This window comes from Lissotriton vulgaris, chromosome 1_1, assembly GCF_964263255.1.
Source record: "Lissotriton vulgaris chromosome 1_1, aLisVul1.2, whole genome shotgun sequence".
NCBI lineage: Eukaryota > Metazoa > Chordata > Amphibia > Caudata > Salamandridae > Lissotriton > Lissotriton vulgaris.
Window position 1 is genome coordinate 1533274363 of NC_141685.1, and position 26001 is coordinate 1533300363.

The 26001-nt window shown below is 46.2% G+C and overlaps 1 protein-coding gene and 1 non-coding gene across 3 annotated transcripts in view; both read right to left on the bottom strand.

Moving 5' to 3' along the window:
* The window catches only part of MGAT4C (MGAT4 family member C), a 1083724-nt gene that overhangs the window by 452759 nt on the left and 604964 nt on the right, over positions 1-26001 (bottom strand). The window lies entirely within an intron of this gene.
* On the bottom strand, positions 16020-16126 carry LOC147750781 (U6 spliceosomal RNA). The gene has a single exon (XR_015300347.1). It is a non-coding gene; the product is annotated as a U6 spliceosomal RNA (small nuclear RNA).

Genomic DNA, 26001 nt, shown 5'->3' on the forward strand with positions numbered 1-26001 from the left:
CGTAACCCAGAGGCCTTAAGACACCTTGAACCTAAGCTAACAACTACCTCAAATCACGACTCAGCAAAGAATAAAAGAACCAATGGCCGAACTACAAGCCCAAATCATGAAGTACCAACATGGGACATAGGAACTAAGAGTGCTCACCCCACGATCAAACCAACAGTGAACCCACTGGTAAAGTGGCTACATGACAAGGGGTCAGAACCATAACAAACTCCCTCAAAACAAATAACAACACGTCCAAACATAAAGATCTCCTTAGTAGCTGGAGCAAGCAAACTCCTGGATAACCAGGAAGTAAAACTACATAATGAACTAACGGCAAAATCACACCGATCACCAGTGAAATAACAAAGACAAGGTAACAGCCGACAGTCAACCGAGGTCCTGGTCTTTTATCCCGAATACACTTCAAAAGGACAACAGGACTTGCTCAACCATGGCAACATTCTCAGACTAATGCAATCAATACCAAAACTAGGAGGAATGAGCTCAAAGGACTTAGTCTCTGTAGAGTTTTTACCAGCTTCTAACCCACACAGCTCGGAGGCAGCTAAGACAACTTGGACTTCAAGCAACATTGCAGACTTGATCTTAGCTGAACAGGAGCTGCTCAAAGACTGGGGAATTAGGTTCGTTCCCTTTCAAAAACCAGCCTATCCACAACCATTCCTGAGCAGGATGAGTCCAGCGCCAAAGACAAAACAGGTTCATACTTTCAGTATACTCAGAGACTCACAGGGGAGTTCACCAAAAAGGAGTATAAGCACCCCTTGGGATCGACTGGAATTACGCCAAACTCCAGCAGCAGAACCATACCAAGCTCCAACAAGGGAAACATTTTCCCACACTATTATAATACGCCCTGTGGAGGAGGATTGACGCTCCTCACAAGACAGAGTTGGCAGCGGGGGAAGGCCGACAACCCTAGACATCTTCTCTTGGAACTTCAACAGTCTAACCACTAAAATGGATGACCCAAATTGTCAGCACTATATCTCCCTCCACAATATATTAATGCTTCAAGAAACCTGGCTGAAGGCCCCACAGCACATCAAGGGCTATACATGCTTTTCCACACCAGCCGCAAGGACTAGCAAATTCGGCCACAACTCAGGAGGACTGGCCACCTATGTCTCCACTACAACAATAGCTTCAGCAACCTTTATGGACTCACTTTCAAACACAACATTAACAGTCAACATAAGACTTGTCCTTGAGAACAAAGAAGAGGAGGTATGCATAATCAACTCATACGTCCATCCAAAAAATAAAGCATAAGACTCATCCATAATTTCTAAACAACTGGCTAAGTACGCTACCCAGATGGAAAATCCACTCTTCCTCCTGACAGGGGACCTAAATCAAGATCTATTTGGCTCGTCAGAAGGAGAGGAAGCACTGGCCCTAAACAGAATTTATAATATTTCATTGCAAAGCGACCCACCAGATAGAAAAAAACATCGCAATAGCCGTTTTCTTTACGACCTAGAACATCTAAACCTTCAGGCACTGAATGGAAGATTTCCGACAGACTCTCCACCAGTAAAATCCTTTTACTCAACTACAACGAGTTCCATTCTGGACTATACTTTTGTAAGCCTTGCACTATTTCCACACATCTCTGGGTTCAGAATGGGTGACAAGGGCGACAACGACCAACACCCCCATATAACATCAAACACGCCAAACCTAATCAGGCCAGATATAACTATGGGGCCGATCCACTTACTGAATCAAAAAAGGATCAAATGCACGCCAGTAAACTCGATCACCAATGCCAAAGCAGCACTCCAACTGTTTGATACTCAAATATCAACTGCAGCCGGGCATATCACCTATTGGAATCACTTCACGGTTACACTGCTAAAAAAACTTGCAGTCACTGTCAATCCAAAAGACAATATTCGCAAAGAGTGCAGCAAGAACAATCTAATGAAGGAACAGAGAGTATAACTAAAGAAACTAAAAAGATCAGTAAACCAGACGCTACGGAAGCTGACAACAGCCGCTAACAACATTAGCCTACCAGTAGAGTTGAAACATCATAGGACAGTTCTCAAACAAACAAAGTGGAGCTTCAAGAGAGATGGGGAAAAGGAGCTCTGGGCCAAACTTTTATATGATTTAAATACCAACAACAGTGCCTGCTTCTGGCAAACAGTGAATGGGATCATGCGCCCGCAGCACAAAGAAAGGATCTCACATCACTGAAGAGATCTGGGTTAAATACCTCTCCAGCCACTTCAATGAGCACACGGAGCAGCCAGGAACTCAAGCGAGGACCAATAAGATCATAGAGATTAACTGTGAAATGTACACACTAGAATCACAGGGTCAAGCCTCTTTAGGCACAAACAACAACCTCCCAGAGACTTTGAGAATTCAGCAAACAGCCTTATTTAAAAAGCAGATAGCCAAAGGCAGGAAAGAAGGTGCCCACGGACCGGATTGGTGTCGTTACAACGCATACATTTACAACGACCTACCATTACAACGGAACTTTTACAACGCAAAAACTTTTACAACGCATGTATTTACAACGCATTTTTTTACAACGCAGGTACCTTTACAACGCATACCATTACAACGTAAGTATTGGTAAATATATATTAATTTTATAATCGTAAATTAATTGAAAAAATATATAATTTAATGTAATTTAATTTATTTAATTTCATTTAATTAATTTAATTTAAAATTAATTTTAATTTATTTTTACCCTGTACCCCTGTACCCCAAAACCCAAAACTGACCCTCAACCCCAAAAATACCCCTTTACCCAAAAACCCAAAACTGACCCTGAACCCCATAAATACCCCTTTACCCAAAAACCCAAAACTGACCCTGAACCCCAAAAATACCCCTTTACCCAAAAACCCAAAACTGACCCTGAACCCCATAAATACCCCTTTACCCAAAAACTAAAAACTGACCCTGAACCCCAAAAATACCCCTTTACCCAAAAACTAAAAACTGACCCTGAACCCCAAAAATACCCCTTTACCCAAAAACTAAAAACTGACACTGAACCCCAAAAATACCCCTTTGCCCAAAAACTAAAAACTGACCCTGAACCCCAAAAATACCCCTTTACCCAAAAACTAAAAACTGACCCTGAACCCTAAAAATACCCCTTTACCCAAAAACTAAAAACTGACCCTGAACCCTAAAAATACCCCTTTACCCAAAAACTGACCCTGAACCCCAAAAATACCCCTTTACCCAAAAACTAAAAACTGACCCTGAAACCCAAAAATACCCCTTTACCCAAAAACTAAAAACTGACCCTGAACCCTAAAAATACCCCTTTACCCAAAAACTAAAAACTGACCCTGAACCCTAAAAATACCCCTTTACCCAAAAACTAAAAACTGACCCTGAACCCTAAAAATACCCCTTTACCCAAAAACTAAAAACTGACCCTGAACCCTAAAAATACCCCTTTACCCCAAACATATAACATTTAAAATATAATTATATACTTACCAATACTTACGTTGTAATGGTATGCGTTGTAAAGGTACCTGCGTTGTAAAAAAATGCGTTGTAAATACATGCGTTGTAAAAGTTTTCGCGTTGTAAAAGTTCCGTTGTAATGGTATGTCGTTGTAAAAGTTGCGTTGTAAGTGATGTTTCCCCCACGGACCAAATGGTATCCCACCTGCCCTCTACAAAGCAAAGAACAAACAGTGGGCGGACATCATGCTACTTTTATTTGTGGAAATCAGGCTACTTCAGAATCCCAGAATCCTGGAGGGGGTCAACGATTGTTCCTATATACAAAAAAAGAGATAAGGCTGACCCAAACAATTACCGCTTAGTAGCCCTTCTTGATAACAAAGCGAAATACTTTGCCTACACCATCCTAGAGGAGATCGTACTTTGGGCTGAGTCTAATCTGATTATACCACTGAATCAGACTGACTTTCGAAAAAGAAAATGGAACAGCAACAAACTCAGAAGCGCCTCCTCAGATACACTAAACTCTCTGCTATGGCAGGATATACAAAGCAGGGATGCTTCTGAGGCAAGAACTTATCTTCAAGCAGCATTGGAAGCCACCAAACTCTCAGAGCTTGCTCTGGGACACACAACTTGGCCGTAGCACTTTCAAAAAACTAGTCTGGAAATATGTCAAATCACTCTCCTTACTGGAGGATAAGGCACTATTTTCAAAATGATCTCATGCATGGATGACCCTAAACTCTTACAAATCTTCACCACCACAAACATACGTTAATCAGGGTTATCCGAAAGCCACAAAAATTAAATACAGACTAGGGAGTTTGCCAAGTACAGAGCATCAACTGCCATGGCTCAGGAAAGACAGGAAAGAAACCTGCACGCTATGCAACTTAAAGAATGGTGACATTCTTCATGTAATCTGCTCATGTGAAGAAATGCAGCAAGCACGCCAACTGCTCCTTAAAGACCAATTCAAGCAAAAAGGGATCAGCACTAGAAGGCAAGCAGTGCTCGCCTACCTGAATCCGTCAAACATTAAACTAAGCTGCAGACTGGTGAAATTTCTGGGAACGGCCGAGCGAAGAGCGCTAAGTCAGCCGAAACTGGAGGACAACGCTACAGACTCATGTCATTAAGCAACCGGTCATCAGTATCCAAAGGGCACATCTAGTGCACATGTCCATCCAGCACCAGAGGGTCATTCTTGAGAAACGCAAAAATGCTAGGGCCTAAAACAGCACATGGGCGAACAAGATGGGAACACTCCGAAATATGACCACCTGTACTGCTTACCACTCAGTGAAAAAAGTTTGCTGAAAAGCCTCATTGAGTTACTTCTGTGTAAATTTCCAAATATTATGATCTATTTTAATGGTTTTAAATAATGATGTTTTAAGAATTTTGTAATACTCTCTGCAAAGGTTTTAATTAACTATGCATTATAAACTAAACTTCAAACTTCAAACTATTTCACAATGAGCACATACACATGCAACATAGTTCCCTTCAGTCCAGAGTCTGCTAAGGCATTGGATGCTTCTGCAGACCAAAAATAATTTTGCTTTTAACATTTTTTATATTGGCAAGGACCCAGCAGCTCCCCCAACAATAAAGTTTTGCATAAATATTATGGTATGAAATGTTAATTATTTTTGTAAAGTGCTTGCTTGCCCCAAAAGACGTCATAGTGATAGCTGAGAAAGGAGAACCGCGAAAGTCAGGAATCAATTACTGTGTGGCGAAAAGGCAAGTTTCTAGTGTCTTTCTAAAATTCAGGAGGTTGGGTAGGGCTTTGATATATAAAGGGAGAGCATTCCAAGTGTTTGAGGCTCTAAGAATGAAGCCTCTCCCTCCCCAGTTAGGGTATCTAAATCTAGGAACTGTCACAAATTTGGCCGATGCAGAGCAGAGACCTACTTTGTAAATACCAGGCTAAGTAGTTTCTCAATAGGTCAGAGCCTATCCCATGGAGCACCTTAAACACCATGAATAGGGCTTTGAGTGTGACCCTCTACTTGACCAGAAGCCAGCAAAGTCTTGTAATAAATTGAGATAGCGATTGATATTTGGGGATTTTGCACAGCTATCCAGCGGCCGTATTCTGCTGTGTTTGCAGTTTATGCAGGACCTGGTGATGGGTGTTAAGATAAAGCTTATTACAATAATCAGTCTTTGAGATAACTGGAGAAGTGACTACTGTTTTCTGGATATAGTCAGGTAGAAAAGGAAGAATTTTCTTTATTATTTTTAACATGGAACAAGCTGTAGCGAATACAGCATTAACTTGGTCAGTATAGGCAAATCTGTTATTTATTAAAACTCCTAGATTCTTAACATATGTGACGGGTGACGGAAGTGGGCCAAATTGTGAGGGCTACCAGTCAGAGTTCCAGAATGAGGGCTGGGCACCAAACACCAGCAACTCCATTTTCGCTGAGTGCAATTTGAGACAGTTTGTCGCCATCCAGTGTCTCACCGCTTTCATGCAATCACAAAACTTCCCCGCCACCATCCCCCTGTTGTCTGTTGCTAGTCACACAACAACTTGTGCGACATTTGCAAACCAAATTATCTTATAAATTCAGCAAGAAGAGTGACATAGATGTTAAATAAGAGAGGACTGATTGATGACCCTTGAGGGACTCCACAAGGAAGGAAGAAAGGTGGAGAAGAACACCCACCTAATTTAATCGATTGCAACCGTCTGGATATAAATGAGTTCAATAACTCCCAGGCTGTTGCAGTCACATTGATCACACTCAACCGCTCCATCAGCAGCCTATGATTCACAGAATAAAAGGCTGCTGATAGGTCAAGCAGCAACAGTGGAGCCTGGCCGCCCTTTTCGAGAGATTGCCAGATCTCCTTCAAAGCCTTGGTATGCGCGGTCTCTGTGCTGTGGCCAGCGCAGAACATGAATTGTGTAGTGGCCAAGAGATTATTGGAATTAATATAATCTCCCAATTGCATATCGAACACCTTTTAAAAACTTTTGGCTGGAAGTAGGAAACAGGAAATGGCCTGATAAATGTTTGGATCTTCAGGGTTGAGAGAAGGTTTTTTTGATGAAAGGCAGCACTACAGCTTTCTTCCAAGCAGAAGAAAACAACCCCAAGAGACACAGGAGATGAAAGATGTTAACCAACCTGGTCCTGATAACTCCAGCTGCTAAATTGGCAACTGCAGGAGGGCTAGAATCATCTGGTGAGACTGATCTAGCGGCCTTAAGCAACGTGATGACTTAATTAGTGGTTGGCAGGATGAAGGAGTTGAATTCAGTGCTCAGGTTATTTGCCACAGAAGAAAATAGTTCTGACCCAGGGATACCAGAAAGTGATGAAGATGTGTTAAAAACATCCTCTACCTTAAGGTGAAACGCATTGGACACTGAGTTGTAGAACACTTGACTGCATTCTGTGGGGGGTTTAATAGCAGAAGCAAGCTTCTTTACTGTGGAGATTAGTTCCTTAGAGGAATTTGCAGTCAGCTCTATCTTACTAGTGAAGAACAGAGTTTTTACCTTGTGAATTGAAGCTTTATACTTAGACAGGCAGATACTATATGTATCCTAATTGCTGTGACAATAGTTTATATGCCAGCATCTTTCTTGCCTCCTACAAGCCTGTTTCAAGGTCCCAAATTCCTCGGAGAACCAGGGGGCGATGATAGGGTGCCTCTTGATCTTAACCTTTTTTTTAGGTACTAAGGTTAAAGAAGCAGCCCCCACTCAGAGAGTATAGTTCTCAATTGCACTGTCCACGTTCCCCGAAACACCAAGTGCAGTTTCAGTGGGTAATTGAGAAAGCTGATTCCTTGAATCCTGTGCCAAGCACGAGAAATGGTCCATGGAGGAGTAGCTGGAGATATAAAACCTGACTGAGTGTAAGAAATATTTTAATAATGGGGCGGTGATAGTATCAAGAAAAGGGAAAGTGTAATTACATTTCCTAAAGAGAAGTTGTTGGACAAAATACCTTGAAGGTTGTGTCCCGTCTGATGCATGGGACTATCCACCCTGTGAGACAGGCCAATTGTGGTCATGGTTTGCAATAGGGCTGCGGTATCTGGGTTATCCAGAAACTCGAGATAGAAATTAAAATCTCCAAGTACAGTAAAGTCCTTGTGTACAATTTTGCATTCCCGAATACAACTGAAGTCATGTGCAAAGATGGACCGAAGGTCAGGTGTTCGATTCAAAAGCATACCTCTAAACTACTGATTGGGCGATATGTGGGCTATAAATGATGCAGCCTCACAAAGTTGTGACCCAGTGGGGGTACAGTTAACCATATACTTGGACCTGTACAAGATGGCAATATCACCTCCCTGTTGGCCTACCCGGTCCAATCAAAAAGAGAAGTAATCTGGGGAGTAAAATCAAGAAAACCAGGATAGTAGGCGGGGTCCCCCAAAGTCTCTGTGATAAAAATGTGTCCTGGAGTATAGGTGTCGCAAAGCAATGAGAGTTCCAACCCATGTTTAATAAGAGGCCTGGGATTAATTAGCATTAATTAGCATACAAGATCCATGAGGGTTATTGACATGTGCACCATATGTAGTAGCAGGCATGTTAGCAGGAATCAAGGGTAGAGATTTCAGCCTGCCTAATGGTACCCCACAGCCAGGGCAATGAGCTCTAGGGGTTGAGGACCAGGATAAAGGAGGAATTTTAGAACACACAGAAGACTCCCCTGTACTCTTGTAAGTCAGCAGTGTCTCTTGCGAGTAAGTCAAATGCGAAGGCGTCTCTGGCCCAAAACTGGCAGTGGGGCTAGTGCTGTGCCTGGGTGCGGGCTCAGAGACGTGTCCTACTCGCACTTTGGCATGAAATTAAAAAAGAACAAGGGGCAGACAATAACACAAACGGGGTCCAGGAACCCCTGGATCCTCTACCACGCTGCCCTGGAACCAAGAGCCTACTGGCAAACAAAAGTAAAAAGAAAAAGTGGGAAATCATTACAAAACAAAGAAAACATTGACATAATCAAAAGGTTGCAATACAATATATTAATTTTTAAAGTTTCCACTGAGGTCCAAATCTTAAGCCTCGACCAACATATTTAGTACGTCTGCCACTGGCTTCTTACAATTCCACAGCACCCTTAGTTTAGCAGCACCCCTTGTTTAGATCCGATCCCTGTAAATGTGAATTTCGCAGATGTTTTCCTCAAGTCTTCTATGTATATGAAATATAAAACCGAAAGAAGCTCCAGTTTTCTATAATGTCACTCAGAATCACAGGTGCAAACTTCCCTTTATTCATGGTTATCTTTGTACATTTTCATGCTTTATATGGGTACCAAATCCATCCACTATTAAGAACAGTCTTTTCAATTTGTAGTACTTTACACATGAATTAAAGAGGCAGTCTCCAGGAGCAAGCCTATTACTTCACTGCAGTGGAAAACAAACATGTTTTCCCACCGCTCTGATGCAATTGAAGTGAATAGCAGCTTTTTCAATAGTCTGTTGGAGGGAATATATCCCAAATATAACATTGTCATTGACTGTCAGAGCAATTTTTGGCATATTCGGCAACAATCACAGTTTTAAGAGAATACAGGGGCATATTACCAAGCAATAGCGATAATTATCGCTATTGTTTAGTTAGAGACAAAATTTTACCGCAGAGCTGCGGCGATTTTTACCGCAAATAAACCTTGGTATTACCAAGGTTTATCGCAAATGCGATAAAAATCGCCGCAATGCATGAATATCGCTGAAAAGTCAGCGATATTCATGCATTACCGAGCTAATGCTCTTAGCCTTGTTATCCACCTCCCATTGGATAACATGGCTAAGAACTGCTCAGGGCAGGTGTTAGCTTTTGTTAGCTTTTGGAGATATTCTCCAAAAGTTGGTAATAGGAGATAGCAATGTTAGCGACTGTTTTCAGTTGCTAACATCTTGGCACGCCCACTTTGCATGTCATTAATGATAAATATCACTGACATGCAAAGTGGGGCCCAAGATGGTTGCTATCTCCTACTAGCTGTCACTAACTGGTGTTAGCGAAAGCTAGGTAATAGGGAGATAATTTTATCTCCGCTTTCTTGGCTTTTAAAGCCAAAAAAGCGGAGATAAAGCCCCTTGATAATATACCCCACACTGCTGCAATACATCACATCTTCAAGTGCCTAGGACCGCGGTATAATATACGCCCTATTAGGAGAGTCGGTAAGGCTTGAAGTGAGTCTCTACCAGGCACAGCACGCCGAGGAATTCATTGATTCTGCTCAGATCCCTTCTGGAACTCTCGCAGCTGTAACTCTCCAATCGCAGAAGAAAATCAAGCCTGAGATTCCAGTAAATTAACTTAAAAAGAGAGTAGATCAAAAACCTATTTTCGAGCCGAATTCAAGCACTGAATCAATTTCCATTAGAGTTGACTTTTGTCCAAAACTTTTAAATTTTCAAGATACGATTGAAAACCTCACTTCTTGGAAATTTGCAAGACTGAATACAGGGCTATGATGAGAATACTTCACTATTTGGATGAATTTATATTGAAACTGTCCTTGTTTACTCTGTTGTTTTATATGCTGTAGAAGATGTGTACGTGTCTGTGACTTCATTTAAGCGATATACATCAGGCACAATTAAGCTAAGCTATTAGTCATTTAATGAACAGATCACGTCAGATATGCAGGTTCGACGTCCTATTTCTGCTGCTGCCTTTCACGTTGCATTTGTTTCTCCTACCTTCCTGTAAATAGACCATATGGGTCAATTATGCATATCGGCTTCCACAATTCTTCCTGTGTTTTCTGTATACAATATAAGGAGAGGCAGACAGTGTTTAACTTGCATTTATTCTGATAGGTGCTGTCACTGTGCAGGACAGAGGCTAATCACTACCCAGTGAAAGATTAATGGCACTCTAGGCAGCTTGTCTACAGGCAAGCTATGTCTTTCAAATAAAAGTGTCATCATGTATCACATTTTTTATTGCATTTTACACTTGGTAAAGCACGGTGGGACTGGTGTCCCCTGTGTATCACTTATGTCTTTGATCTCAGGCTGCGGAATAGAGGCTCTAATGGGGCCTGTTCTTCCATTTTCTCATGCATAATTTCTTAAGCACCACCCAACGCACACTGCTCCTCCAGATATGTTACAAGACAGACTTTTTCAACTGTAATGTAAATTGAACAGCAAAAAATTGTTAATGCACCATATCATTCTCCTGCTCTTTTTCCAAGCTAAAAAACCTTACATAGTACAAAAAAATTACAATGTATAGATGCAGATGCCTTTTCATTCATTTAAATGTGTGCAGCTCTTTAAACTGAAATCTTTAGAAATTGCCCAGGGTACTCCAAGCAGAATCTTGAGCAGTTTTAGTCTGGCACCTGCCCAGAATCCGTCCCCCTTCCTTGATGGTTATATGCATATACAATAAAAGACTACCTCTGTGGTGCTCTTCTCCAGCCAGTGCTTAATTTGAGCCGGGGGTTTCTGGTGCTCGACACCTGTACTTAACTCTCAACACTGGCACTCAGACAGCTGCCACGTGGTGACATACTTTGTGTCATTAAAAAATTTGCAGAACAACAGTTGTTTAATAATAAAATATACATTAAAAACAACTAATGCCTGCCAACCAAGACATTCTGCTAGCCTTGGGGTCCTCAAACAGTATGAAATTTCACACATATAGCAATGTGATGGCTAGTAGTTGAGTGGGTACTGTCACTGGTAGCACTAGCAGTGGCAATGGGTGGTGCAAGCTGGAGTAGCCTCCTGACGAGGGAACTGGTACTTATTTATTTTTACAAATTAAGCACTAGGGGGCATAGTAGCAAGAACCTTGTTAAAATTATCGCTGTTTAAGTGGCAGGAAACTGCAGCTAAAACAGCGATAAGGGGCTTGCTAATATGCGTTACAGAATTCCAATAGAAGCCCAGGGTAGATGCCCTGCACATCTAACCTGGGCTTCTATTGGAATTCTACAACGCATATTAGCAAGCCCATTACCACCATGTTGGGCGGCAGTTTCCTGCCACTAAAACGGCGATAATTTTAACGAGGTTCTTGCTAATATGCCCCCAAGTCTTGCTATCAGCAGTGCAGCATATGCGGTGCTACCGGGACTCAAAGGTGTAAGCGGTCCTCTGAACCTCAATTATGGCTGTTTTACTGTCCTGCTGCTGGTAGGCACCCCGGTTTCCTTGCATACCTTAGACTTATGCCAGTGCCTAATCCTTTCTATCCTGCACAACTTGTCATCTTAAGGACTAGGGGTCAGATGTACAATGGTTTTTGCATGCACAAACAGGTTTGCCATCCCGTTTGCGCATGCAAAAACAGCATGGGGTATGTACAAACCCTGTTTTGCAGATCGGAATTTTTGCAACTCGTAAAATAGGGTTTTGCGACTCACTATTAGGAAGGAGCGTTCCATTCCTAATAGCGTGCGCAACCCTAAGTACAGATGTTTTGTGTCCACAATTGTGGGCACAAAACACTTGCAAATTACTACCCTCTTCAAAAGGGTTTTAATGGGGTTGAAAAGGGAAGGGTTCCCCAGGGGACCTCTTCTCCTTTGCAAACACAGGGGAATATATTTTTTAAGGCCAGGCAATGGTCCCAGGAACCACTGCCTGCCCTTAATAAATGAAACGAAAATGTTAAAAAAAATTTTTAAATGCATCCTGTTTTCCCTTAAGGAAAAAGGGTTTCATTTGAAAAAAAAACTGCTTTATTTAAAAGCAGTCCCAGACATAATGGTCTGCTGAGCCCAGCAGGCCACCACACCAGTCAGGGCCTGACATTCCCAAATGGGTCGCAAATTGCGAGAGGCTCATTAATATTCATGAGCCTCTCTATTTGCAACCTCATTGGGAATCGCTAACAGTGACAAAATCACTGTTGTACATAGTAAATTGTACCTTGCTAAAGAGTCACAATTTGTGAGGCGCAATTTACTTGGTCGTACATCTGGCCCTATATGTAGGAGTGGGGAGTGGGGTCAGTAGCAGTTCATGAGCCATGGGTTACACCTATACATTTGACGTATTACATATTTTCAGTGGGTTCATATAAAAAAACTATATACACAGAAATCCAGAAAATGTACAGATTTCCATGTGTTGGTCAAATGCTAAGAGTGGAAATACTCATGATGACTATTGTGAAAGAGTGGTGACTTTTGGTGCCGCCTCCGCATGACTCATCCTGGACATCCCCCGACACAGCCACATCTCCGGACACCTGAGAGAGCTGCACTGGCTCCCCGTCAGCAAAAGAATCACGTTCCGACTTCTCACCCACGCACACAAGGCCCTCCACGACCTGGGACCCAGGTACCTCAACAACCGCCTGACCTTCTACACTCCCACCTGCCAGCTAAGATAATCCAGCCATGCCCTCGCCACCGTTCCACGCATCCGAAGAGCCACCACGGGAGGAAGATCCTTCTCCTACCTGGCTGCCAAAACCTGGAACTCCCTCCACATCTGCCTCCGTCTGACCCAAGACCACCTCTCCTTCAGGAAGCAACTCAAGACCTGGCTGTTCGAGCAGTAGCGGACCCCCCCTCCCCCAAGCGCCTTGAGACCCTCCGGGTGAGTAGCGTGCTATACAAATGTTATGATTGATTGATTGATTTTGAAACACTTTAGCTTTTGGGGTTCAACACATATTTTAGTTTCACAATTGCTATCATCATCCCTTGACTTGCCCTAACATTACATTTTATAGTTATTTAGATTAAATGGAAATATTTGGGCATTTTGTTGTAATTTCAGAATATTAATGGTCTTGTTCGCAGTAAAAATTGAGGCTAAAGACCTTTTACTTCATCTATCTGCATGCCAGAGGTCATTAGGAGAGAACATTGCCATGCTGGGGTGCTTGGCTACAGTTAGAAATAGGAAGGGAGTTGGTGGGCGAATCCAAGGTAAATGGGTCTTATAGATTTGTCCCGCTGCTTGATAAATCTTCCTTGGCCAGCTTGGGCCTACAATCCACTTTTCTAGAAAGACTAACAATCGAGGCGGGATAAAGAACCCATATCTCCGTGTCCACTCATCCATCAGGACAGTGATGCAACAAGCATGTATTAGGCTACTTCTGCTTTTGATTTAGTCAATTCATCCCAGCAAAACTTTAGGTTTTGTAGGGATCACTTACTACCTCAAAGCACAACTCCACCAAGGTCCTTTGATCCTTGCATGTAAAAGGTGGCGACCACAGAGTTCTCAATATGTGTTTTTTTATTTTTTAGAGCACCTCTACTCCGCTTCCTTCGTTTCTTGCAGGTAAAACAACCTTTACCATTTTGCCCACCTGAGCACGGAGATCATCAGATCTAATTTTGCAAGTGACACAGTTTTGATTGAGGTTTTGCAGTGCCTGCCCCTATACCACAGACTGTACTAATACAAGATACCCTTGATCTGCTTTTTTTATGGCCTTCTTTAGGGCGGTCAGTAGCTTTTAGCGCTCTGAGAGGAAACTGTCCCAGCTACATTAGGATACGAATCCGCCCCTATCAACAAAAACATTTTTTAAGATCGAACTCCCAGACCTTGCTTTCCGTAACTCGATATGCGAAAACACCCATTGGGGGTAGATCTTTCACAGTGGTTATGGCCAGATTATGGAGCTCCCTTCCAGTTAAACTTCGTCTAATACAATCTGAATTGGAGTTCAGGAAAGGGCTGAAGACCTGCCTAATGAGCCAGAGCTAGACTCCTGGCATTCTATCTCTCCTGCTTGCCTACGTTAGGCTGGGACACCTCTGTCTGAGGTAGCTGTTGCGCTTTACATAAATGCATTATTATTATTATTTATAGTGCAGTCCTAGCCACAGACACCACAAAGCTTTACAGATAACATAGCATAGGGCTGTTAAAGAAAGAACAGGTTTGTATGAAGAACGGATTTAAAATGGTGACATTAGTCAGGGAGTAAACATCTGGAGGCGTGTTTTTAAGTGCCAGAATCTTGGAGTTAGGCAGGAGAGTGCCTGTTTTGTAGTTTTAGTTTTTCTGATTTGGAAATTTTTAGAATTAGGTGATATTCACTTTTGGTTTTCATTGTACATCCATATACTAGGGTTCGTTCTAACCATAGGTAGGAAGGGTCATGTGATTAGATTTAGGCGTAATGAAGGCAGTCTTGATTTTGTTTCTTGTTTTAAGTGGTAGACAAATAATACATTTTAGTATGGGGGACATATTTGTAACATATATTGCTGTTCACCAGGGCTGTTTCTTGTTTGAAAAGTATGCCTCTGTGGCAGCATAATTTCATATGAAAATGATTGTGCAAAATGTAGGTATGGCTTTGGCTGACATGACTAGGCCACATCATGCTGGAGCATTTATAATAGAGTTTATTTAATATCTTGAGTGCGTGAGGCCTGCACATGCCCCGGTTACTTACCGGTAATCTTCATTACTCCGAGTATAGTCTTCCTCGCCACATGAGTTACATAGTGAGCTTTAGCTCCACAACAGAACCCTCCAAAGCAAAAGAAAAACACCTCCCACCCCCTCCCAACATGGCCGACCAGTCCCACCTGACCTCTATAAGAGGCGGACCGGCCCAACCAACAGCCTGATCTACCAAGCAAACAATGAAGCCGATAGCCAGACAGGGAGGGGGGGAGGGAACTCATGTGGCGAGGAAGACTATACTCGGAGTAATGAAGATTACCGGTAAGTAACCGGGGCATTACCTCCTCGTAAGTCTTCCTCGCCCCCTGAGTTACATAGTGAGCAAATACCCAAGCCAACAAGGCTTCATTGACCACCATAAAAAACAACACCACACGGTGATGCAGAGAAACCAACCCAAGGTTGGCGTAGCATAAATGAAAAGAAAACAGGGATCACAGGAAACCTGAAATCAAGACCTCCAGGAAAAGAAGGCCAACCAGGAGACGCAGCTCCAGCACAAAGAACGGCCCCAGCGAAGTCCCCCCGGGACTGCTAGAGACCCACGAACACGGCGGGGGACGACCCCGCCGAAGCCCGATAAAACTCCATAGAGGAGACACCCAAGAAGGGGGCCCAGGGAACAGAGCCACACCCCGCGGACCGACCCTGGACCCCCGCCGGGCCCACCGAACCCAGCGACGCTCAGGAAAGGGGGACAGCCCGTGGAAGCCAGCGAACCAAGCTGGGAAGAGAGCGTCCGCGGCCCGAACGAACCGGACCCAAAAGACACCAACAGGCCGACCCACCGGGAAAGGGAAGACGGGCGGCTAAGAGAAACCAAAAACCGCTCACCGGACAACCAGCACGGACAAGAGAGGAACCTCGCCGGCAGGGAAAAGGCGGTGAAGACACCCCCCGAGACCGGGACACCAGGGAAGGAATCCCGGGAAGGAAAAAGGGGGACATGCCGGAGGAACAAACGGTCCGGCAACACCCGCAAGAAGGGAGGGGAGCGGAGGCACGACCCCCGCATGCCCCTCCGCCCAGCAGACACCCCTGCCACCAGGCAGAAAACCACCGAAAAGGTGAGGAACCGCAAAGCCACAGAGGCCAGGGGCACACAGGGCGGACCCCGAAGAGCTCGAAGAACGAGAGAGAGAACTCATACGGAACGCATCACGAATTTGCGTGTCACCCCTGCGCAGGGGCCCTGCAAATCTTCTCCGTAACGTCCCAATATCAGTATATGTGCTGCCGAAGCGAGCACCCAAGGGGGAGACCGGCAGGGCCTCCGATGGCGAAGGATAAACAACATCGGAGCCAATCGAGCCACCCGGGAGACCAGGTCGTCGACCACCGGACTGCGGAAGGCCCGCAAGGCCGCCCACCGGGCCCACAGGGAAGAAGGGGCCACGCCCCAGGAAACCCCTCAGACCGGAAACCAAGACCCGCAAGGGGACCACGGATGTGGGGCCAGCACCAAGCCGACCGCGCCAATGCGAGAAGGACGCCCAGCGCCGGGCACAGGCAGAGAACGTGGAAGACCTGCGGGAACCCAGCAGCAAAAGCCACAACCCCTGAGCAAGCCGTGTCCACTGCACAAGAACCGGGCCTGCAGAAGGAGGCCGGCCAGCCGACATTTTGCCGGCTCAACACCGACGCCGAGAGCGGGGGACCCAACCACGGTACGGGAAGATCCGGGATCGGCCAGGAGGCTCGAACCCTCAGCTCGCCATAGAAGAAGGTACCAGGGGCGGGGGACCCCGTCGGGACCAAAAACCGGAACGCACCACGACTTGCGTGGCAACCACGCGCGTGTGCCAGGCACCTCTCCACTGTAACGTTCCAACCCAAGGCCATGCGCTGCCGAGTCGAGCATGAGCACCCCGGCCCCGCCCAAGCGAATCCTGTCGAGGACCCGTGATCTCATAGGGCACGGGGGGAACGCGTACATTAGACCGAAAGGCCACGCGAAAGACAGGCAAGAAGGACCCAGAAGGAGGAGTAGAACCCGGGCCGGAGGGCCGAGACCCCCACCGAGAACAGAGACATCGGAGGCAGACCGAGCCGAGGCCCCAGGCGTCGAAACACCACCGGGGCAGGGCGAGACCAGGCAACGAAGGCCAGTCCCGACTCCGACAGCCCGAAGGGCCAGGACCGGTGACACCCCCACCAGGGCGCCAAGACCCGGGGACCTAAGCACCGGCGAATGGAACGCCACACGAAAATGTGCAGGGGCCCAGTCAGTCACCTCATCCATCATAAGTCAATGTGCTGCCGAAGCGAGCACAGCAAAAAAACGGCCGGCCAGGAAGACATTCAGCAACCCCCGAAGCACGAGGAGCTGAGCGGCCGCAGGCGAACCCAACGACCCCCTAACAACCAAAGGACGCCCCCCCCCTGAAAGAACCGGAGGGAATGGACCGGGGCCAGGCACACGCCCCCCCGAAGGAGGGCAAGCCCGAGACGAGGACCGAAGGAACCACCGTACCTAGGTCAGGAAGCCGACGGATGAGAGACACCGCCAGATGTGAAGCCTCACCCACGGGGGGGGAACCAAAACGAGGCTGAGGGGAAGCACCACACACACAGGCCGGCCCCACAGGCCAATCCATGGTCCCAGAAAAACCTACAGGTGAGACCAGGGAAGGAGCAGGGACCCCCAACCCGTCGAGACGGTTGGTTTAAAATGGAACTCCAGTGTTTGCAAAGCGCTCGGCCACCCGAAGGCAATCCCGCACCGGGTGCCGTCGGGAAGAATAAGCAAGCTATCGCCCAGAGGCAAAGGGTGCTGGGCCAATCTGCCCCCGGTGCCGGGGATAGAATCTGAATCCCAGATTCCAGCGTCCCTCGCCCTGGCCACGGCGCCACACCTCTTCCCCCGCGGAAAATCCGCAAGACTGGACAGCACGCCCGAAGAGCCCAAGAACCGGGACAGTCACGTCCCAGGACAGTATGCAACGGAGGCAACCGCCCCCCCCCCCCCCACCCCACCCAGGGGACCCCCTGGAGAGAGAGAGCCGAAAGTCAGTCTCTAGGGGTGAGACAGGGAGCGGCAGAACCAGCACGAGAACGGGTACCGCCGAAGCTCGGGCCCGGACCCCTCGAAGGACCCCACCCATGCAAGGGCGGGACGTCCGCACCTGAACTGCGCAGGGGCCAGGCCGGACTACACAGAAGCGCAACCCGATGCGAAAATCGCGCACAACCCCCCCGCAAGGGCACAGGGAGTAAGCACGAAAGCCGCTGTTTCATACCCAAACACATGTACATGCAAGGCATCCATTCACCCCTACGGGAATCTTGGCGCTGGAGAACAGACGTCAGTTGTCACCCAACGCAATTGAAATAATCTCATCGTTCACAGATGGATGAAAGGCCGAGTGGACCAGCCGGTATTTGAACCAGCGACCACGAGGTCAAACACCAGCCCCTGCAGTAGACGCATCAAACCACTGAGTCACTAGCCCTCCCAACCCGGCCAACTCCCTGAGGCCCAAGGAGGAGTCCAGGCCGACGCGGAGAGAAAAAACCCAGCCATGCCCAGAGGCCATAACTGATCCCAGGGATATCGAGGCCAAGACCCGCCGAGGCGGGGAATCGAACCCAGGGCCTGGGCCAGACCTCTGCACCAGGGTCTGATTCGCAAACCCATAAGCCACACATCCACAGCTGCAGAACGGGACACCACGAGTGGAACACTCGCGACCGGCGCAACCAGACGGCCCAGGGCGAGTCCCCCAGGGCGCCAGAATAGGGAACACGGACAAAAGGGATCAGTCCCCCTGCAGCACCGCGCCCCCTCAGAGCGCGCTAGATTCTATGGCTGCACGTAGAAGGAATAAAACACTATCCCTTCACCTCGTGTTGTATGCCAACAGCCCGGACTTACAGGGCCCAAAAAAAAACGTTAGAAAAGTTCCACGTGGGATACCTCTACAGCATTGACAGGCTTCGAACCATGGCCAGTGAGGACCGTCTGCACCGAAGGCACAAGACTCACCTGTGAGCAATGCCCTTCATGAACCGGTGCCCCGGACCCCCCGAGAAGGGGACAGACGCACTGCCCACAGTCCCAACGCTGCGGTAGCAGGAGAAAACCACAGCATTGCCAAGACCGAAGAAGGACAACCTCGGTCGCACCTGGAGGCAACAAGGACCCCGCACCCGAGAGGCGGGAGGCGCCCGGAGCCAACCACAGCGCGGCAAACCGCCGCGGCCCGTAGGGCAGCCAGACTCCACGAAGGGAGGCAGAGGCGAGACACGGCAGCGATCAGCGTCCCAGGCCCGCAGGAGGGGAGCCCCCGGTCCGGACTGCCGATCGACGAAAAGGTAGGCACCTTCGTGTACCTGGGACTCTCCATCTAGAAGACGACAAGCGGCCACATCACAAGCCGCGCGTCCACCGCGTAGACGCGCCGCTGACCCTGGCAAGGCACCAGCCCGCCCCGCCTACCGAAACAATGCGGAACATGTTCCAAGCCCATGCGTGTATCAAAACCCCCTCGTGTGACTATTGCTGCACCGGGAGAGGTTGAATTACACACGCAGGCAGAGACACAGCGCCATCTGCTGCCTGTAGGATGTTTTAAAAACTGGGCGCCAACTCCTTTTCCATTTAAAAAAGTGAAATACGAGTCACTCACCGGACTCGTCTTCATCAGCGCCAAATTTCCTAAGGGCACTCACAGTCATGACCAAACAGAAAGCTCAAGTGAGCGTGCCCGTATCAGGGACAGCTAGAGAACTCACTTATTAGAAGTGAGCCGACACTGTGGGGCAGACAAATGTAAACACTTGAGACTGCTGAAACTTTTGGCGAGAGTCAGCGCCCATGTCCACAACACGTGGCATGTCGTCCGAGCGCAATTCCAGGCGCATACCCAAACCGGGGAGCCAGGAACACAAGAAACACCTCAATTCGAGGTGTGTTACAAAAAATCTCCACTGAGTGCTGTCCGCACCAAAGGTACAAGACTCACCTTTGAGCTATAGCTCCTAAGTCCACCAGCATGCACAACACACAGGAGAATGCGCAGAACCCAAAAACGCCCACAGAAAGGCTAGGGCCCAACAGTAACGACCGGGGGAGACATGGGCATGTACAACCACTCCACACCCCCGGCCGCCCCCCCCCCCCTGTAGACCCTTGGCACGCAATAGCAGCACCTAACCGGTCCCCTAGGACCGGGGGAAGGAAGAGGGGGGGGGGATTGTTTGGGCATAAGGCACCAGAGACCGCTAGAGCAGGTCCACAACCCTAAAACCCCAGGGCCAGCTCACGCCGGCCCATCTTACCTGAACAGTGCTCTGGAGAGAATCGTGCAGAACAAAAAAAACAGGCTGTTGGTTGGGCCGGTCCGCCTCTTATAGAGGTCAGGTGGGACTGGTCGGCCATGTTGGGAGGGGGTGGGAGGTGTTTTTCTTTTGCTTTGGAGGGTTCTGTTGTGGAGCTAAAGCTCACTATGTAACTCAGGGGGCGAGGAAGACTTACGAGGAGGTAATTTATGTTTTCATTTTAACTCCAAACCATGGTTTCTACTTGCATGTAACAGAACAATGTTTCACTAGCTTCTCTGGAATAGAATGTTCTTATGTTCAAAGCTTGGAAGGCCACTCAGGTGAACCTCCGTTAACATGTCGATGTTATTTATGTGCTAAACAATTCATTGTTTTTCTCTTGTGTTTTACATTATTGACAAATTAGGTATAATGATAGGCAATTTAAATATGTGTATTTTAACATAATAATTTGATTGGTGCTATGCAAGTAACATTTCAGAACTGCACTTTTATGTCAAGCTACGAAAATAGTGCTTTCTTTATCTGAAAAATACAAAAGAAATCCTTTTTGAGGAACAGCCAGACTCTTTTTTATTCCATTTCTTGCATACATTCCATGCAGCCTGTCATTCTGCTTGCTGCTTAGAGAGGACTATATGTGTGTAGACTATTCAATAGTTCGGGCCTATTTATGAGTATTTCAATAATGACTAGGAGACTTTTATGCATTTTACCTTTAGCTTCAGAGTGGAGAGGGTTGGAGCTTAGATGCAGTTACTTTGCTAAGACTTTGAAGGAGACAGACGTTATGTCAGTTTACTTGCTAGGTTCAGCTGGAAGAAGACAACCCTGCTAGAAGAAAAAATGCTGACTCATGATCCATGTCTCCTGTTGGAAGAAGAGAACACACATAAGACTCAAGGAACCCTGAATCCTACTGGCACCACCATGTGACTGAAACTGCTCTTCAAATGTTGAGGTTTCTGTTTACCTGCTCCAGGGACACAAAAGGCAGAAAGACTCCGGAGTCCAAAAGAGCACAGCTGACAAAAGAGGACTAGACCGTGTGGGAGATCTGGCTGGAGGGAAAGCTGGTGAACAAAACCCTTCCCTGAGGATCTAGGGCTGCAGGACTGAGCAAAAGACGCTTTCGTAGAAGTTGAAGACTTGGGCCTGATTTAGAGTTAGGGAGACAAGTACTCCGTCACAAACATGACATTTCCCGCCTGCACAATTACAAGTGCACTATGCCCTTCTAATTAGGCAGATAGGATATCTGTGAAGTTTGTGACGGAGTACGTATCTGTCAAACTCTAAATCAGACCCTACTTCTTAAAGAAAAACCTTTGACCGTAACTACCTGCTTGGAATATCTAACTTTGGCTCCATCATGGTCAGCCTAAAATTGTACCTATATGCAGCATGTTGAAATTGTGACTCTAGTTGGCAGAATTTTGCACCCAGTCCAACCTAAATTTGCCTGTGCTCACTCTCTGTTAGCTTGGCACAGAACATTCAGGTTTAAATTATGAGGCAATGTGTAAAGTATTTGTGCAAAACATACACACAGCAACTCAATGAAAACACCACAAAAAGGCTCCACACAGGTTTAGAAAAATAGAGAATATGTATCTAAGTAAAACAAGACCAAAATGGCACAACTCCAATAAGTAGAACTTGAGATAATAATATTTACTTGGGGTCGCGCTAGACCACATTCAATCCAAAGTTTAGGCCAACTGCGATCTAGGGCAGTTCGGCTACAATGATGGATTTACCCCAGTTCTAATAATGATGGAGTGAGTGTCTGAAAAGTTTCGGTGCGCCGTCCATCATCCTATTGTGTTTGCATTGTTCACCCTAAATTGGTGGGGTATTCCAAGATGTGGGCCCCTTGCTTACTTTGCCACTGGATTCAAGATTGCCTGGCTGCTGGGGGTTGTTACCCCAAAACTGGTCCTAGGATGCTTGTTTCCAGTCCAGGGAAGACCTGGATGGCAGTTCGGGATGGACTGTTCCCATGAGGAACAGGGTCAAGACTGATTTGCATATGGCTGGGTCTGAACTAGGACGGCGAAGTGAGCTAAAGAACAATGATGGATTCAACCCAGATCTGTGACTAAGGGTGAGTGTCTGAAACGTTTCATCGTTCTGTTCATCCTCTCCTTGCATTAGCTTTGTTGGCCCTCAGTTAGCAGGTCAAGCTCAGCCATGGGTCATTTGCTCAATTTGCCACTGGATTCAAGCTAGCCTGGCTGATGAGGGGTGTTACCCTGAAACCGTTCCCAGGATGCTTGTTTCCGGTCCAGGGAAGACCTGACTTGGTAGTTCGGGCTGGACTATTTCCATGAGGACCCGGGTCAAGACTGATTTGCATGTTGCTGGATCTGAACTAGGGTTGCGAAGTGACCATAAAAAAGATAATGCATTCAACCCTGATCTGTGACTTTGGGCGTGAGTGTCAGCAAACTTTCCATACATCATCTCCTTGTCTTTGCTCTGTGTTCTTACTTTAATTTGTGCCTTCTACTTGTCTCTGAATACACGTCTGGGGTGGAAGACAGTTGGGCTTTGTGCATTCCTTCTAGACAGCCACACATAAAGGGAGATTAGGCGTGACTGATTTGCCATCCACATCCTGACGGGCTATCCTGGGCAGAATGAAAGGGAGGAGCTGACACTTACACCTGAATAGGATGTGTCCTGTCCCCACACAAATGGCTGTATACTCCTCTATAGTGAGTCTGGAGCAAGGGCAGGATCGACATGGACTCTGTGTACTTCAAACGCCTCTCTTTGAAGTCTCCCCCACTTCAAAAGCACAACTGGGTATAAGTATTGGACTTCTGATAACAACCAATTCAGTACCCTTCTGGACCCATGGATACTCTGCCAGGAAGAACGACTGCTGTGCAACTGAAAGGACTGTTTCTCTGCTGGTTTTTGCTGGACTCCTGCTTTACTGTGCTGACATGCTGCATGCTACCCTCTTGCCAGGGAGCGCGAAGGACTGAACCTGCATCTTTCCAACATAGAACCAAGTGACTCCAAGGACTTGCTGGCTTGCCTCCTGATTGAAATCTCAGGGACATTAAAGACTACCATCTTACCTGCTACGAACCTGTACTCTGCCAGCAAGAGTCTTGCCCTGCCAAGTGGTGCCAATCCAGTCCTGGGCCTTCAGAAGGGAGCCCATGGAAGTGGATCTCCATCAACACTGATACATCACTGCTGCTGTGAGGATAGAGGACATTGCATCTCCTTCGACGCCGCTGCACCGCAGCTGCTGCGATGATTGAGGACATAGCATTGCCGACGGAGCAGCGCATCATCTCTATTCCCAATGCAACTCTGACTTTGTGTGGCTCAGGACAGGTGCTTCTCCTACATCCTAAGGATCAAAGCCAACCCATCCCCTCCTTTGCCCCTTGAATCTCGAGATCGATGCAACCGCAAACCAAGGTACATTTTAGTGGGCCAAGACTGGTCCCTCTATCCAACTCGCACTCCATCATGGTTAGCCTGAACATTTGGATTTGACCCAGTCTATCATGACCAGATAACTGCTGTTGGTGCTTGATGCTTTTAAGCACTACATGTTCGGGAAACAACGTTTACAATGCTATCTCCACAATGTGGCACCATTACAACACTGTTGTTACAACGACCACTTTTTTACCACGCTTACAATTACATGCAAGTCATTACTACGACTTGCTGTAGGGGGAGCACTGGTGTTGGATTTAGAATCCAACACCTTCCCTGCTGTTGCACAAACCGGAGTAGGAATAGTAAATAATACTATTACTAAGTTCATTGCGCCCCCTACAGCAAGTCATACTAATGACTTGCGATGTAATTGTATGCATAGTAACAACGCGGTCGTTGTAACGACCACGTTGTAATGGCATGCAATATATTTGCATGCGTAGTAACAGTATATATTCTACATTTTCAGTTTATTTATAACTCCTGTAATGCGTATTAGATTTTTGTCATTGTGTCTTGTTTCATTACTGAAATTAAGCTCTATTTTTCTAACCTGGTGTGGAATCTTTTTGCGTGGTATTTTTACTGTTTATGGTTTGAAGTTTTGCACAAATTCTTTAAATATTGCCATTGCCTCTTAAGTTAAACCTGACTGCTCTGTTCCAAGCTACCAGAGGGTGAGCACAGGTCAATTTAAAGTGTGTTTCTGACTTACCCTGACTAGGATTGTGGTTCCTGCTTGAACAGAGTGCATACCTCTGCCAACCAGAAAGCCAATTTCTAACACCTAACGTAAAATTATAGCTAGGTAGCTATCAATTGCATAGAGCTGTCCACCTCAGGGTTCAAAGTGGCAGCATAGACCACTGAAGCTTTGCTGCTGTCTATTTAAAGTCACTTGTAACCCCTCAGTGAAAAACAACCCCGTTATTGACAGGTACCCATTTATTATTCCACATGTTACAAATTCAGTTTCCTAAATTAGCCGAATTGCACCATTGTGTCTTCATTTAAGGCCCCCACTCACCTGATTCCTCTCACAACTGATCACTGCTATTCCGGGCAGGGTGGGTGGTTTCCTTTTGAAATTCATCATGACTGTCTGTGTCTTTCTGGGGGAAAATCTTTTTTTAAATCTCACTGTAGTAATGGCATATTCCTTTAAGATGTTTCTGTGTTAGAACTGGAATGTTGTGTATGTAATGGAATATCATGTTCTTTACTGGATTGTGAGAATGTTATTATTCATTCTTCCAGTAGCTACCAACTGAGCTGCATGCATTTCTATGTACTATACTTATTGCAATTAAACTTACATTTCTAATTATAAATTCAAGTGTGACTACTACACTTAATTATTTACTGCAAGATAACTACACTCACCTTAACAGTCTACATTAGTTTTTGTGGGTTTAAGCAGCCTTACATATTTGTGCCTGTAATATTAGAGGACATTTTACAAAGTTGCAGTGGTTGAAATGCAGGCCCGACACCTGATACGATTGGCCGTAATAAATGTGCTTTTTACACGGACACTGAGCATTCAGTCGGTCCGGCACCCACCACTGCCGGGCTTCACCAGAAATAGATCCTTTGTTACTGAACATAATGTGAGCATGTAGCGCGCACACACACTCCCGATCTGTGAATGGCCACACAATGGGTGCAAATCTGTATCATGGAGGCAGCGCACGAGGAATAATGAACGAGAACATCTCAATATTAACAGCCATTAGGATATTAAAATAAGAATGAGAGCAGCACAATAGAGGGTGTATTGTGATTCACTTAATGCTTGGAACCATTGCCACACAGAAGAAAAACAGCAGATGGCACGGAAACCCGACAGCAGGATCAGTTACTTCTATTTCTTTTGTTTTTAAATGACAAAAAACATAGACGGATAACAATATGGGACCTGCTTCCATGGAAATGAAATAGCAGGAAAATAATTTGAACTGAGGAAGACAGGGACATCTTCCGTGGTTTGGAGTGGTGCAGTTTTACACCAATGTTTAGGGATTACTAAAATTGCACTGGTTTTGAGGTAATTTTCACTGACCCCTGTGAACACAATAGTTTGCACTGTTCAATTCAAATGTCAAGAAATTAAACACTTCACACACTAAGGACATACACAATACTCCCTCCAAACAATCACTGATATTGTCACCAAATAACAACCGTTTGCACATGTTGAATTCTGGCTCACGTTGTCACCTTGCATTAGGCTAACTTTAACGTTAGCATTGTTCTTTTCTGGACGTCTCTCTGGCAGCATCATGGTACCACAAGCCATGCATAGAACATCTGCAAAATCCCACCAATTAGAATCTAGCATCCTCCTTGCTTTTCTGCATGCACTCTCCT